Source organism: Scyliorhinus torazame, chromosome 3 (assembly GCF_047496885.1).
Source record: "Scyliorhinus torazame isolate Kashiwa2021f chromosome 3, sScyTor2.1, whole genome shotgun sequence".
Taxonomy (NCBI): domain Eukaryota; kingdom Metazoa; phylum Chordata; class Chondrichthyes; order Carcharhiniformes; family Scyliorhinidae; genus Scyliorhinus; species Scyliorhinus torazame.
In genome coordinates this window covers 364,188,188-364,202,476 of record NC_092709.1, presented here as the reverse complement: position 1 = coordinate 364,202,476, position 14,289 = coordinate 364,188,188, and the positions used below count along the sequence as shown (strand labels likewise).

At 46.9% G+C, this 14,289-nt stretch overlaps 1 protein-coding gene across 5 annotated transcripts in view; it reads left to right on the top strand.

Moving 5' to 3' along the window:
• Nucleotides 1-7,144, top strand: part of LOC140409368 (disintegrin and metalloproteinase domain-containing protein 12-like) — a 653,965-nt gene extending 646,821 nt beyond the window's left edge. For all 5 annotated transcript variants that reach the window (XM_072497812.1, XM_072497813.1, XM_072497810.1 and 2 more), the window contains one exon: nt 5,612-7,144. The gene's annotated coding sequence lies outside the window, so the exon portion shown is untranslated. The remainder of the gene's footprint in view (nt 1-5,611) is intronic.
• Nucleotides 7,145-14,289: the final 7,145 nt, after the last annotated feature.

Sequence of the window (14,289 nt, the reverse complement as noted above, 5' to 3'; positions counted from 1 at the left end):
GATGTTCCCATCACCCCAGCTGCTCTCACACTGACTGATATTCCCATCATCCCAGCTGCTCACACTGACTGATATTCCCATCATCCCAGCTGCTCACACTGACTGATATTCCCATTATCCCAGCTGCTCACACACACTGATGTTCCCATCACCCCAGCTGCTCTCACACTGACTGATATTCCCATCAGCCCAGCTGCTCACACTGACTGATATTCCCATCATCCCAGCTGCTCACACACTGACTGATATTCCCATCATCCCAGCTGCTCACACACTGACTGATATTCCCATCATCCCAGCTGCTCACACTGACTGATATTCCCATCAGCCCAGCTGCTCACACACACTGATATTCCCATCATCCCAGCTGCTCACACTGACTGATATTCCCATCATCCCAGCTGCTCACACACACTAATATTCCCATCATCCCAGCTGCTCACACACACACTGATATTCCCATCATCCCAGCTGCTCACACACTGACTGATATTCCCATCGTTCCAGCTGCTTACACACTGATATTCCCATCATCCCAGCTGCTCACACACTGACTGATATTCCCATCGTCACAGCTGCTCACACACACTGATATTCCCATCACCCCAGCTGCTCACACACTGACTGATATTCCCATCATCCCAGCTGCTCACACACACTGATATTCCCATCATCCCAGCTGCTCACACACACTGATATTCCCATCATCCCAGCTGCTCACACACACTGATATTCCCATCATCCCAGCTGCTCACACTGACTGATATTCCCATCACCCCAGCTGCTCACACACACTGATATTCCCATCATCCCAGTTGCTCACACACACTGATATTCCCATCATCCCAGCTGCTCACACACACTGATATTCCCATCACCCCAGCTGCTCACACACTGACTGATATTCCCATCATCCCAGCTGCTCACACACACTGATATTCCCATCATCCCAGCTGCTCACACTGACTGATATTCCCATCACCCCAGCTGCTCACACACTGACTGATATTCCCATCATCCCAGCTGCTCACACACACTGATATTCCCATCATCCCAGCTGCTCACACTGACTGATATTCCCATCACCCCAGCTGCTCACACACTGACTGATATTCCCATCATCCCAGCTGCTCACACACACTGATATTCCCATCATCCCAGCTGCTCTCACACACTGATATTCCCATCATCCCAGCTGCTCACACACACTGATATTCCCATCACCCCAGCTGCTCACACTGACTGATATTCCCATCATCCCAGCTGCTCACACTGACTGATATTCCCATCATCCCAGCTGCTCACACACACTGATGTTCCCATCACCCCAGCTGCTCTCACACTGACTGATATTCCCATCATCCCAGCTGCTCACACACTGACTGATATTCCCATCATCCCAGCTGCTCACACTGACTGATATTCCCATCACCCCAGCTGCTCACACACTGACTGATATTCCCATCATCCCAGCTGCTCACACACTGACTGATATTCCCATCATCCCAGCTGCTCACACTGACTGATATTCCCATCACCCCAGCTGCTCACACACTGACTGATATTCCCATCATCCCAGCTGCTCACACTGACTGATATTCCCATCAGCCCAGCTGCTCACACACACTGATATTCCCATCATCCCAGCTGCTCACACTGACTGATATTCCCATCATCCCAGCTGCTCACACACACTAATATTCCCATCATCCCAGCTGCTCACACACACACTGATATTCCCATCATCCCAGCTGCTCACACACTGACTGATATTCCCATCGTTCCAGCTGCTTACACACTGATATTCCCATCATCCCAGCTGCTCACACACTGACTGATATTCCCATCATCCTAGCTGCTCACACTGACTGATATTCCCATCACCCCAGCTGCTCACACACTGATATTCCCATCACCCCAGCTGCTCACACACTGACTGATATTCCCATCATCCCAGCTGCTCACACACTGACTGATATTCCCATCATCCCAGCTGCTCACACACTGATATTCCCATCATCCCAGCTGCTCACACACTGACTGATATTCCCATCATCCCAGCTGCTCACACTGACTGATATTCCCATCATCCCAGCTGCTCACACACACTGATATTCCCATCACCCCAGCTGCTCACACACTGACTGATATTCCCATCATCCCAGCTGCTCACACACACTGATACTCCCATCATCCCAGCTGCTCACACACTGACTGATATTCCCATCATCCCAGCTGCTCACACACACTGATATTCCCATCATCCCAGCTGCTCACACACTAACTGATATTCCCATCATCCCAGCTGCTCACACACACTGATATTCCCATCATCCCAGCTGCTCACACACACTGATATTCCCATCATCCCAGCTGCTCACACACACTGATATTCCCATCATCCCAGCTGCTCACACACACTGATATTCCCATCACCCCAGCTGCTCACACACTGACTGATATTCCCATCATCCCAGCTGCTCACACTGACTGATATTCCCATCATCCCAGCTGCTCACACTGACTGATATTCCCATCATCCCAGCTGCTCACACACACTGATATTCCCATCATCCCAGCTGCTCACACACACTGATATTCTCATCACCCCAGCTGCTCTCACACTGACTGATATTCCCATCATCCCAGCTGCTCACACACTGACTGATATTCCCATCATCCCAGCTGCTCACACACTGATATTCTCATCATCCCAGCTGCTCACACACACTGATATTCTCATCACCCCAGCTGCTCTCACACTGACTGATATTCCCATCATCCCAGCTGCTCACACACTGACTGATATTCCCATCACCCCAGCTGCTCACACACTGACTGATATTCCCATCATCCCAGCTGCTCACACACTGACTGATATTCCCATCATCCCAGCTGCTCACACTGACTGATATTCCCATCACCCCAGCTGCTCACACACTGACTGATATTCCCATCATCCCAGCTGCTCACACTGACTGATATTCCCATCATCCCAGCTGCTCACACACACTGATATTCCCATCATCCCAGCTGCTCACACTGACTGATATTCCCATCATCCCAGCTGCTCACACACACTGATATTCCCATCATCCCAGCTGCTCACACACACTGATATTCCCATCATCCCAGCTGCTCACACACTGACTGATATTCCCATCGTTCCAGCTGCTTACACACTGATATTCCCATCATCCCAGCTGCTCACACACTGACTGATATTCCCATCATCCCAGCTGCTCACACACTGACTGATATTCCCATCAACCCAGCTGCTCACACACTGACTGATATTCCCATCATCCCAGCTGCTCACATTGACTGATATTCCCATCACCCCAGCTGCTCACACACACTGATATTCCCATCATCCCAGCTGCTCACACACACTGATATTCCCATCATCCCAGCTGCTCACACACACTGATATTCCCATCATCCCAGCTGCTCACACACTGATATTCCCATCATCCCAGCTGCTCACACACACACTGATATTCCCATCATCCCAGCTGCTCACACACACTGATATTCCCATCACCCCAGCTGCTCACACACTGACTGATATTCCCATCATCCCAGCTGCTCACACTGACTGATATTCCCATCACCCCAGCTGCTCACACACTGACTGATATTCCCATCATCCCAGCTGCTCACACACACTGATATTCCCATCATCCCAGCTGCTCACACACTGATATTCCCATCATCCCAGCTGCTCACACACTGATATTCCCATCATCCCAGCTGCTCACACACACTGATATTCCCATCATCCCAGCTGCTCACACACACTGATATTCCCATCACCCCAGCTGCTCACACACTGATATTCCCATCATCCCAGCTGCTCACACACTGATATTCCCATCATCCCAGCTGCTCACACACACTGATAATCCCATCATCCCAGCTGCTCACACACACTGATATTCCAATCATCCCAGCTGCTCACACACACTGATATTCCCATCATCCCAGCTGCTCACACACACTGATATTCCCATCACCCCAGCTGCTCACACACACTGATATTCCCATCACCCCAGCTGCTCACACACTGACTGATATTCCCATCACCCCAGCTGCTCACACACACTGATATTCCCATCACCCCAGCTGCTCACACACACTGATATTCCCATCATCCCAGCTGCTCACACACACTGATATTCCCATCACCCCAGCTGCTCACACACACTGATATTCCCATCACCCCAGCTGCTCACACACTGACTGATATTCCCATCATCCCAGCTGCTCACACACTGATATTCCCATCATCCCAGCTGCTCACACACACTGATATTCCCATCATCCCAGCTGCTCACACACACTGATATTCCCATCACCCCAGCTGCTCACACTGACTGATATTCCCATCACCCCAGCTGCTCACACACACTGATATTCCCATCATCCCAGCTGCTCACACACACTGATATTCCCATCACCCCAGCTGCTCACACACTGACTGATATTCCCATCATCCCAGCTGCTCACACACACTGATATTCCCATCACCCCAGCTGCTCACACACTGACTGATATTCCCATCATCCCAGCTGCTCACACACACAGATATTCCCATCATCCCAGCTGCTCACCCACTGATATTCCCATCATCCCAGCTGCTCACACACTGATATTCCCATCATCCCAGCTACTCACACACTGACTGATATTCCCATCATCCCAGCTGCTCACACTGACTGATATTCCCATCACCCCAGCTGCTCACACACACTGATATTCCCATCATCCCAGCTGCTCACACTGACTGATATTCCCATCACCCCAGCTGCTCACACTGACTGATATTCCCATCATCCCAGCTGCTCACACACACTGATATTCCCATCACCCCAGCTGCTCAAACACTGACTGATATTCCCATCATCCCAGCTGCTCACACACTGATATTCCCATCATCCCAGCTGCTCACACACTGACTGATATTCCCATCATCCCAGCTGCTCACACACTGACTGATATTCCCATCATCCCAGCTGCTCACACACTGACTGATATTCCCATCATCCCAGCTGCTCACACACACTGATACTCCCATCATCCCAGCTGCTCACACACACACTGATATTCCCATCATCCCAGCTGCTCACACACTGACTGATATTCCCATCATCCCAGCTGCTCACACACACTGATATTCCCATCATCCCAGCTGCTCACACACTGACTGATATTCCCATCATCCCAGCTGCTCACACTGACTGATATTCCCATCATCCCAGCTGCTCACACTGACTGATATTCCCATCATCCCAGCTGCTCACACACTGATATTCCCATCATCCCAGCTGCTCACACACACACTGATATTCCCATCACCCCAGCTGCTCACACACACTGATATTCCCATCATCCCAGCTGTTCACGGCAGTAACTGCAGAGCTACAATTGTGTGGAATGTGAAGCACAACTTCCATTGGCACAGAGCCCATCACTAAAACCAGTTTGTTATTGGTAAAGGCGATCTCTGCAGCCAATCAGAGAACTAACTCGGAAGGGGGATAGAAGTTCTCTGCTCATCTATTCTCAACTAAATCATTCAACATTTAATCACTTTTCCTTCTCTCCACAGATTCGCACATCTGGCAGCGAAGCACACAAACTTATCAATGATCGAAAATCGTTACATGTGCGCATCTCTTCTCACTTTTCAGTCCTGTCTCTTACTCTGCATAAAAAGCTGGAAATGTGTTGGGAAGTGCGACAGATCAGGGACAATTGAATGAGGACCATGTTTGTTAATCTGAAGGAGGGGGAGCTAAATCTTTAATTGTATCAATCATTCCCAGTGAGGGCATGAGATTCCGTCACAACTACCATGTGTGAAATGCGGGAAAGCTACTTCACCTCATTTTTTCCAGATGGAATACGCGGCTCTCGCTGGGTGCTGGAGGGAGTGAATGTTTAAAATTGTTTTAAATGCTGGAAGGGGAGCTTATTAAGCAGCTGCTTTTTCCTGGATGGTGTTGAGCTTCTCGAATGTTGGAGCTGCGCTCATCCAGGCAAGTGGAGAGTATTCCCTCACACTCCTGACTTGTGTGGATGGTGGACAGGCTTTGGGGGGGTCAGGACGCGAGTTACTCAATGCAGAATTCTCAGCCTCTGACCTGCCCTGGTCGCATTTTGAAAAGTTAAACAGCTTGATAAATCATTGAAAAATTTGGCCAATTCGTGGTAAAAAGTTATTTTAAAAATCTGCCACTTAAATTTGATGAGAGTTGGAAATGTCCCACAGCCATTTTGAAAGTTAAAATTATCTTTCAAGTACGAGTGTATACAATAAATGCACACAGGCAGTCTCTGGGGGCACCTTGCCTGGAAACAGCAGCTTTAAACTATATTGTTAAATTACTCCTGCTGCCGGCTCATCAACAAGCACGCTGGGAAAAATGGGAAAACGGTGGCATTGTGGCTGTCATTGGACGAATAATCCAGAGACCCAGAGGACTGTTCTGGAGAACCGGGTTCGAATCCGTCCGCCACAGATGAAGACGTTTGAATTCAATTGTAAAAATCTAGAATTAAAAGTCTAATGATGACCAAGAACCCATTGTCGACTGTCGTAAAAACCCATCTGGCTCACGAATGTCCTTTGGGGAAGGAAATCTGCCGTCCTTACCCGGTCTGGCCTACGTGTGAGTCCAGTTGACTCTTAACTGTCCTCAGGGATGGGCAATAAATAGTGCTCCAGCGACAGTTACATCCCATAAACCAATAAAGAAGGAAAACATAGGCTAGCCAGGTCATGGCAACTTTGGCATTCCTGTGGAGCTGACACTGTGCACCGACATCCACTGCTACCAGCTTCAGAATCGCCAGCACTGCAAAATACTAACAATCTACCCAATTAATTGTGCGGATTTAAAGGAAAGTACAGCTGAAACAAATAATAACGCAGATAACAAAAGCATTTCATTCTCTCAGATTTCAGCAGAGTAAATGTGAAACTGTTTTGTCTAACCTTGTTGTATCCAGTTCAGTTAGAGGGCCACTTTATTCAGCTTCTGCTTTGGTGGAAAGAAACAATGTGAAGATTATTATGAACTTTAAACCATACGAAGTAATGTAACAATAATTAAATGAAATTATAATACTGCTTTGATCACTCACGTGTCAGTTTCATTGCTGTGAAAAGCTCCATCCCGAGTGCTGTGAGCAGAGAATTGTCCTCACAGGAAAGAAAGGAAGGTCATGGGGTCATAAGAACATAATCAATAGGAGCAAGAGTTGGCCATTTGACTCCTCGAGCCTACTCCCAACATTTTATCAGATCAAATTGCAGCCTTGAACCTTTAATTTAAAATACAGATGGAGGGTGAGAAGGTAAAATCAAACACGAGTGTTTTGTGCTTAAACAAAGCAGATTACAATGGGATGAGAGAAGAGCTGGCTAAGGTAGACTGGGAGCAAAGACTTTATGATGAAACAGTTGAGGAATAGCGGACAACCTTCCAAGCGATTTTTCACAGTGCTCAGCAAAGGTTTATATCAACAAAAAGGAAGGACGGTAGAAAGAGGGAAAATCGACCGTGGATATCTGAGGAAATAAGCGAGAGTATCAAATTGAAGGAAAAAGCATGCAAAGTGGCAAAGATTAGTGGGAGACGAGAGGCTTGGGAAATCTTTAGGTGGCAACAGAAGGCTACTAAAAAAGCTATAAAGAGGAAGATAGATTATGAGAGTAAACTTGCTCAGAATATAAAAACAGATAGTAAAAGTTTTTCCAAATACATAAAACAAAAAGAGTGGCTAAGGTAAATATTGGTCCTTTAGAGGATGAGAAGGGAGATTTAATAATGGGAGATGAAATGGCTGAGGAATTGAACAGGTTTTTTGGGTCGGTCTTCACTGTGGAAGACACAAATAACATGCCAGTGACTGATGGAAATGAGGCTGTGACAGGTGGGGACCTTGAGAGGATTGTTATCACTAAGGAGGTAGTGATGGGCAAGCTAATGGAGCTAAAGGTAGACAAGTCTCCTGGCCCTGTTGGAATGCATCCCAGAGTGCTAAAAGAGATGGCTAGGGAAATTGCAAATGCACTAGTGATAATTTACCAAAATTCACTAGACTCTGGGGTGGTCCCGGCGGATTGGAAATTAGCAAACGTGACACTACTGTTTAAAAAAGGAGGCAGGCAGAAAGCGGTTAATTATAAAAGAACAAAGAACAAAGAAATGTACAGCCCAGGAACAGGCCCTTCGGCCCTCCAAGCCCGTGCCGACCATGCTGGCGACTAAACTACAATCTTCTACACTTCCGTATCCTTCTATTCCCATCCTATTCATGTATTTGTCAAGATGCCCCTTAAATGTCACTATCGCCCCTGCTTCCACCACCTCCTCCGGTAGCGGATTCCAGGCACCCACTACCCTCTGCGTAAAAAACTTGCCTCGTACATCAACTCTAAACCTTGCCCCTCTCACCTTAAACCTATGCCCCCTAGTAATTGACCCCTCTACCCTGGGGAAAAGCCTCTGACTATCCACTCTGTCTATGCCCCTCATAATTTTGTATACCTCTATCAGGTCTCCCCTCAACCTCCTTCGTTCCAGTGAGAACAAACCGAGTTTATTCAACCTCTCCTCATAGCTAATGCCCTCCATACCAGGCAACATTCTGGTAAATCTCTTCTGCACCCTCTCTAAAGCCTCCTCATCCTTCTGGTAGTGTAGTGACCAGAATTGAACACTATACTCCAAGTGTGGCCTAACTAAGGTTCTATACAGCTGCAACATGACTTGCCAATTCTTATACTCAATGCCCCGGCCAATGAAGGCAAGCATGCCGTATGCCTTCTTGACTACCTTCTCCACCTGTGTTGCCCCTTTCAATGATCTGTGGACCTGTACACCGAGATCTCTCTGACTGTCAATATTCTAGAGGGTTCTACCATTCACTGTATATTCCCTACCTGTATTAGACCTTCCAAAATGTATTACCTCACATTTGTCCGGATTAAACTCTATCTGCCATCTCTCCGCGCAAGTCTCCAAACAATCTAAATCCTGCTGTATCCTCTGACAGTCCTCATCGCTATCCGCAATTCCACCAACCTTTGTGTCGTCTGCAAACTTACTAATCAGACCAGTTGCATTTTCCTCCAAATTATTTATATATACTACAAAGAGCAAAGGTCCCAGCACTGATCCCTGTGGAACACCACTGGTCACAGCCCTCCAATTAGAAAAGCATCCTTCCATTGCTACTCTCTGCCTTCTATGACCTAGCCAGTTCTGTATCCACCTTGCCAACTCACCCCTGATCCCGTGTGATTTCACATTTTGTACTAGTCTACCATGAGGGACCTTGTCAAAGGCCTTACTGAAGTTCATCTTGACAACATCCACTGCCCTACCTGCATCAATCATCTGTAAGACCTCTTCGGAAAACGCTGTCAAGTTAGTGAGACACGACCTCCCCTTCACAAAACCATGCTGCCTCTCGCTAATACTTCCATTTGCTTCCAAATGGGAGTAAATCCTGTCTCGAAGAATTCTCTCTAGTAATTTCCCTACCACTGACGTAAGGCTCAACGGCCTGTAGTTCCCTGGATTATCCTTGCTACCCTTCTTAAACAAAGGAACAACATTGGCTATTCTCCAGTCCTCCGGGACATCACCTGAAGACACTGAGGATCCAAAGATTTCTGTCAAGGCCTCAGCAATTTCCTCTCCAGCCTCCTTCAGTATTCTGGGGTAGATCCCATCAGGCCCTGGGGACTTATCTACCTTAATATTTTTTAAGACACCCAACACCTCGTCTTTTTGGATCACAATGTGACCCAGGCTATCTACACACCCTTCTCCAGACTCAACATCTACCAATTTCTTCTCTTTGGTGAATACTGATGCAAAGTATTCATTTGGTACCTCGCCCATTTCCTCTGGCTCCACACATAGATTCCCTTGCCTATCCTTCAGTGGGCCAACCCTTTCCCTGGCTACCCTTTTGCTTTTTATGTACGTGTAAAAAGCCTTGGGATTTTCCTTAACCCTATTTGCCAATGACTTTTCGTGACCCCTTCTAGCCCTCCTGACTCCTTGCTTAAGTTCCTTCCTACTTTCCTTATATTCCACACAGGCTTCGTCTGTTCCCAGCCTTTTAGCCCTGACAAATGCCTCCTTTTTCTTTTTGACAAGGCCTACAATATCTCTCGTTATCCAAGGTTCCCGAAAATTGCCGTATTTATCCTTCTTCTTCACAGGAACATGCCGGTCCTGAATTCCTTTCAACTGCCACTTGAAAGCCTCCCACATGTCAGATGTTGATTTGCCCTCGAACATCCGCCCCCAATCTATGTTCTTCAGTTCCCGCCTAATATTGTTATAATTAGCCTTCCCCCAATTTAGCACATTCATCCTAGGACCACTCTTATCCTTGTCCACCAGCACTTTAAAACTTACTGAATTGTGGTCACTGTTACCGAAATGCTCCCCGACTGAAACATCGACCACCTGGCCGGGCTCATTCCCCAATACCAAGTCCAGTACCGCCCCTTCCCTAGTTGGACTGTCTACATATTGTTTTAAGAAGCCCTCCTGGATGCTCCTTACAAACTCCGCCCCGTCTAAGCCCCTGGCACTAAGTGAGTCCCAGTCAATATTGGGGAAGTTGAAGTCTCCCATCACCACAACCCTGTTGTTTTTACTCTTTTCCAAAATCTGTCTACCTATCTGCTCCTCTATCTCCCACTGGCTGTTGTGTTGCCTGTAGTAAACCCCCAACATTGTGACTGCACCCTTCTTATTCCTGATCTCTACCCATATAGCCTCACTGCCCTCTGAGGTGTCCTCCCGCAGTACAGCTGTGATATTCTCCTGAACCAGTAGCGCAACTCCACCTCCCCTTTTACATCCACCTCTATCCCGCCTGAAACATCTAAATCCTGGAACGTTTAGCTGCCAATCCTGCCCTTCCCTCAACCAGTTCCAAGTACTAATCCAAGCTCTAAGTTCATCTGGCTTACCTGTTATACTTCTTGCATGAAAACATATGCACATCAGGCCACCAGACCCGCTGTGTTCAGCAACTTCTCCCTGTCTGCTCTGCCTCAGAGCCACACTGTCCCTATTCCCTAGTTCTTCCTCAATGCTCCCACCTTCTGACCCATTGCTCCCGTGCCCACCCCCCTGCCATACTAGTTTAAACCCTCCCATGTGACACTAGTAAATCTCGCGGCCAGGATATTTATGCCTCTCCAGTTTAGATGCAACCCCTCCTTATATAGGTCACACCTGCCCCGGAAGAGCTCCCAGTGGTCCAGATAACGGAAACCCTCCCTCCTACACCAGCTGTTTAGCCACGTGTTTAGCTGCTCTATCTTCCTATTTCTAGCCTCACTGGCACGTGGCACAGGGAGTAATCCCGAGATTACAACCCTAGAGGTCCTGTCTTTTAACTTTCTGCCTAGCACCCTGAACTCCTGCTGCAGGACCTCATGCTCCTTCCTGCCTATGTCGTTAGCACCAATATGTACAGCGCTCTCTGCCTGTTTGCCCTCCCCCTTCAGGATGCCCGTGACCCGTTCTGAACATCCTGGACCCTGGCACCAGGGAGGCAACATACCGTGCAGCGAGACCTGGGTGTGCTAGTGCATGAGTCGCAAAAAAGTGATTAAGAAGGCGAATGGCATTTTGTCCTTCATTGCAACGGAATGGAGTTTAAGACTAGGGAGGTTATGCTGCAATTGTATAAGGTGTTAGTGAGGCCACACCTGGAGTATTGTATTCAGTTTTGGTCTCCTTACTTGAGAAAGGACGTACTGGCACTGGAGGGTGTGCAGAGGAGATTCACTAGGTTAATCCCAGAGCTGAAGGGGTTGGATTACGAGGAGAGGTTGAGTAGACTGGGACTGTACTCGTTGGAATTTAGAAGGATGAGGGGGGATCTTATTGAAACATATAAAATGATGAAGGGAATAGATAGGATAGGTGCAGGCAGGTTGTTTCCATTGTCGTGTGAAAGCAGAACTAGGGGGCATAGCCTCAAAATAAGGGGAGGTAGATTTAGGACTGAGCTTAGGAGGAACCTCTTCACCCAAAGGGTTGTGAATCTATGGAATCCATTGCCCAGTGAAGCAATTCATTAAATGGCTTTTGATAAAGATAGATAGTTTTTTGAAGAATAAAGGGATTAAGGGTTATGGTGTTCGGGCCGGAGAGTGGAGCTGAGTCCACAAAAGATCAGCCAAGATCTCATTGAATGGTGGAGCAGGCTCGAGGGGCCAGATGGCCGACTCCTGCTCCTAGTTCTTATATTGCTAGCTTATGTTATGTTATGTTCTCATTTTATGTTTTTATGTTAAAACATGTTCTGCTGTAACGTCCTTGATAATGGATTCAAGTATTTTCCCCACTGTTCGGGGAGGCCGGTACAGGAATTGAACCTGCGCTGCTGGCCTTGTTCAGCATGGATTTGTAAAGGGAAAATCATGCTTGACAAATCTGTTGGAATTCTTTGAAGATGTAACTCGTACAGTTGACAAGGGGGAGTCGGTCGATGTGGTATATTTGGACTTTCAGAAGGCGTTTGACAAAGTCCCGCATAAGAGATTATAGTGCAAAATTAAAGCACATGGGATTGTGGGAAATGTATTGAGATGGATAGAAAACTGGTTGGCAGAGAGGAAACAAAGAGTAGTTTTATGGATCCGGGTTTACAGAACCCCAAAGTGTTTCATGGAGTTCAACCGACCCACAACTGTTAATAGATTGTGGTGTGGGAAGCAGACGGCGTACTCGCCAGGTGTGATACAGCAATTATGGACAAATGGTTTTTCAAACAAAAACAATGTTTATTCTATGAACTCAAGTTAACCTTTTAAAAACAAACATTGAATATCTTAACACCCATTCCTTCAAAGATAACCCCAAAAGACTACAACACTAAATAATCCTTCAAACTGTTCTTTTAAACAACCAATAGACTTAGTGGGCAGCACGGTAGCATTGTGGATAGCACAATTGCTTCACAGCTCCAGGGTCCCAGGTTCGATTCTGGCTGGGTCACTGTCTGTGCGGGGTCTGCACATCCTCCCCGTGTGTGCGTGGGTTTCCTCCGGGTGCTCCGGTTTCCTCCCACAGTCCAAAGATATGCAGTTAGGTGGATTGGCCATGCTAAATTGCCCTTAGTGTCCAAAATTGCCCTTAGTGTTGGGTGGGGCTACTGGGTTATGGGGATGGGGTGGAGATGTTGACCTTGGGTAAGGTGCTCTTTCCAAGAGCTGGTGCAGACACGATGGGCCGAATGGCCTCCTTCTGCACTGTAAATTCTATGAAACCTTCAAAAATAATAACACATTAGGTTACATTCAATATATTTATAGTCTTTGGATTGCAGAAATCAACAGACCAGCTCGGTGTTTCTTCCTGCAGCTCACAGCAAAACACAGACACTCCCAGCTGCTCTCTCAAACTGAAACTCAAAAAAGCAGAAGTGAGCTCAGCTCCCCCCGAACCCCACCCCCCCTCCACCCTCTGACATCACTTCAGTAATATGATCAGCTCCATTTCTTAAAGGTACATTGCTTAAACATCCATTTTTTAAAGGTACTCTCACATGAGTACCTCCCCTCAAGAAAAAAAAAACCATCAACTTAAAGATGGTTTCATTTTTCACCTTTGCACCATCAGTTAAGAAATGCACACAGTAAAAACATTTTACCGGTTCCAAAAAAAAACAACACACGCAAACAGGTATAATAATATAGTCTATTTATTTTTTCATTCTTCTTCCTCCAACCAAAATCCTTCTCGATTGACAGTCCCTTTGAACAAGAAGGTCTCTGCACGATCCGTCCATTTCTCTACGCCTCGGCATTTCTCTTTAAAGTCAGATACTTTAGTTCAATCTGATCACAGAGTCTCTTGTAATTCTCCAGCACAGGAGCATTGGTTATCACAGCTTTCAGGCAGTCAAATGCATGTTGAAGCTCCGCTGTCCATTGAAAGTTGTTACGTTTCTTGAGCAAGTCCATCAGTGGAGCAATCACGCTACAAATCTTTTGCACAAAAGTTCGATCAAATCCACTCATGCCAAGAAATCGCATTATTTCCCGTTGTCTCGAGGGTATTGTAAACTCCTCAATAACTTTTGTTTTCACATCCCGTGGGACCAGTCGACCCTATCCGATTGTATGGCCAAGAAAAGTGACTTGGGCTTTTCCAAATTCACTTTTGGCTAGGTTTATCACCAAACCCGCCTCCTGAAGTCGATCAAATAACTCCATCAGATGTTTTAAATGTTCTT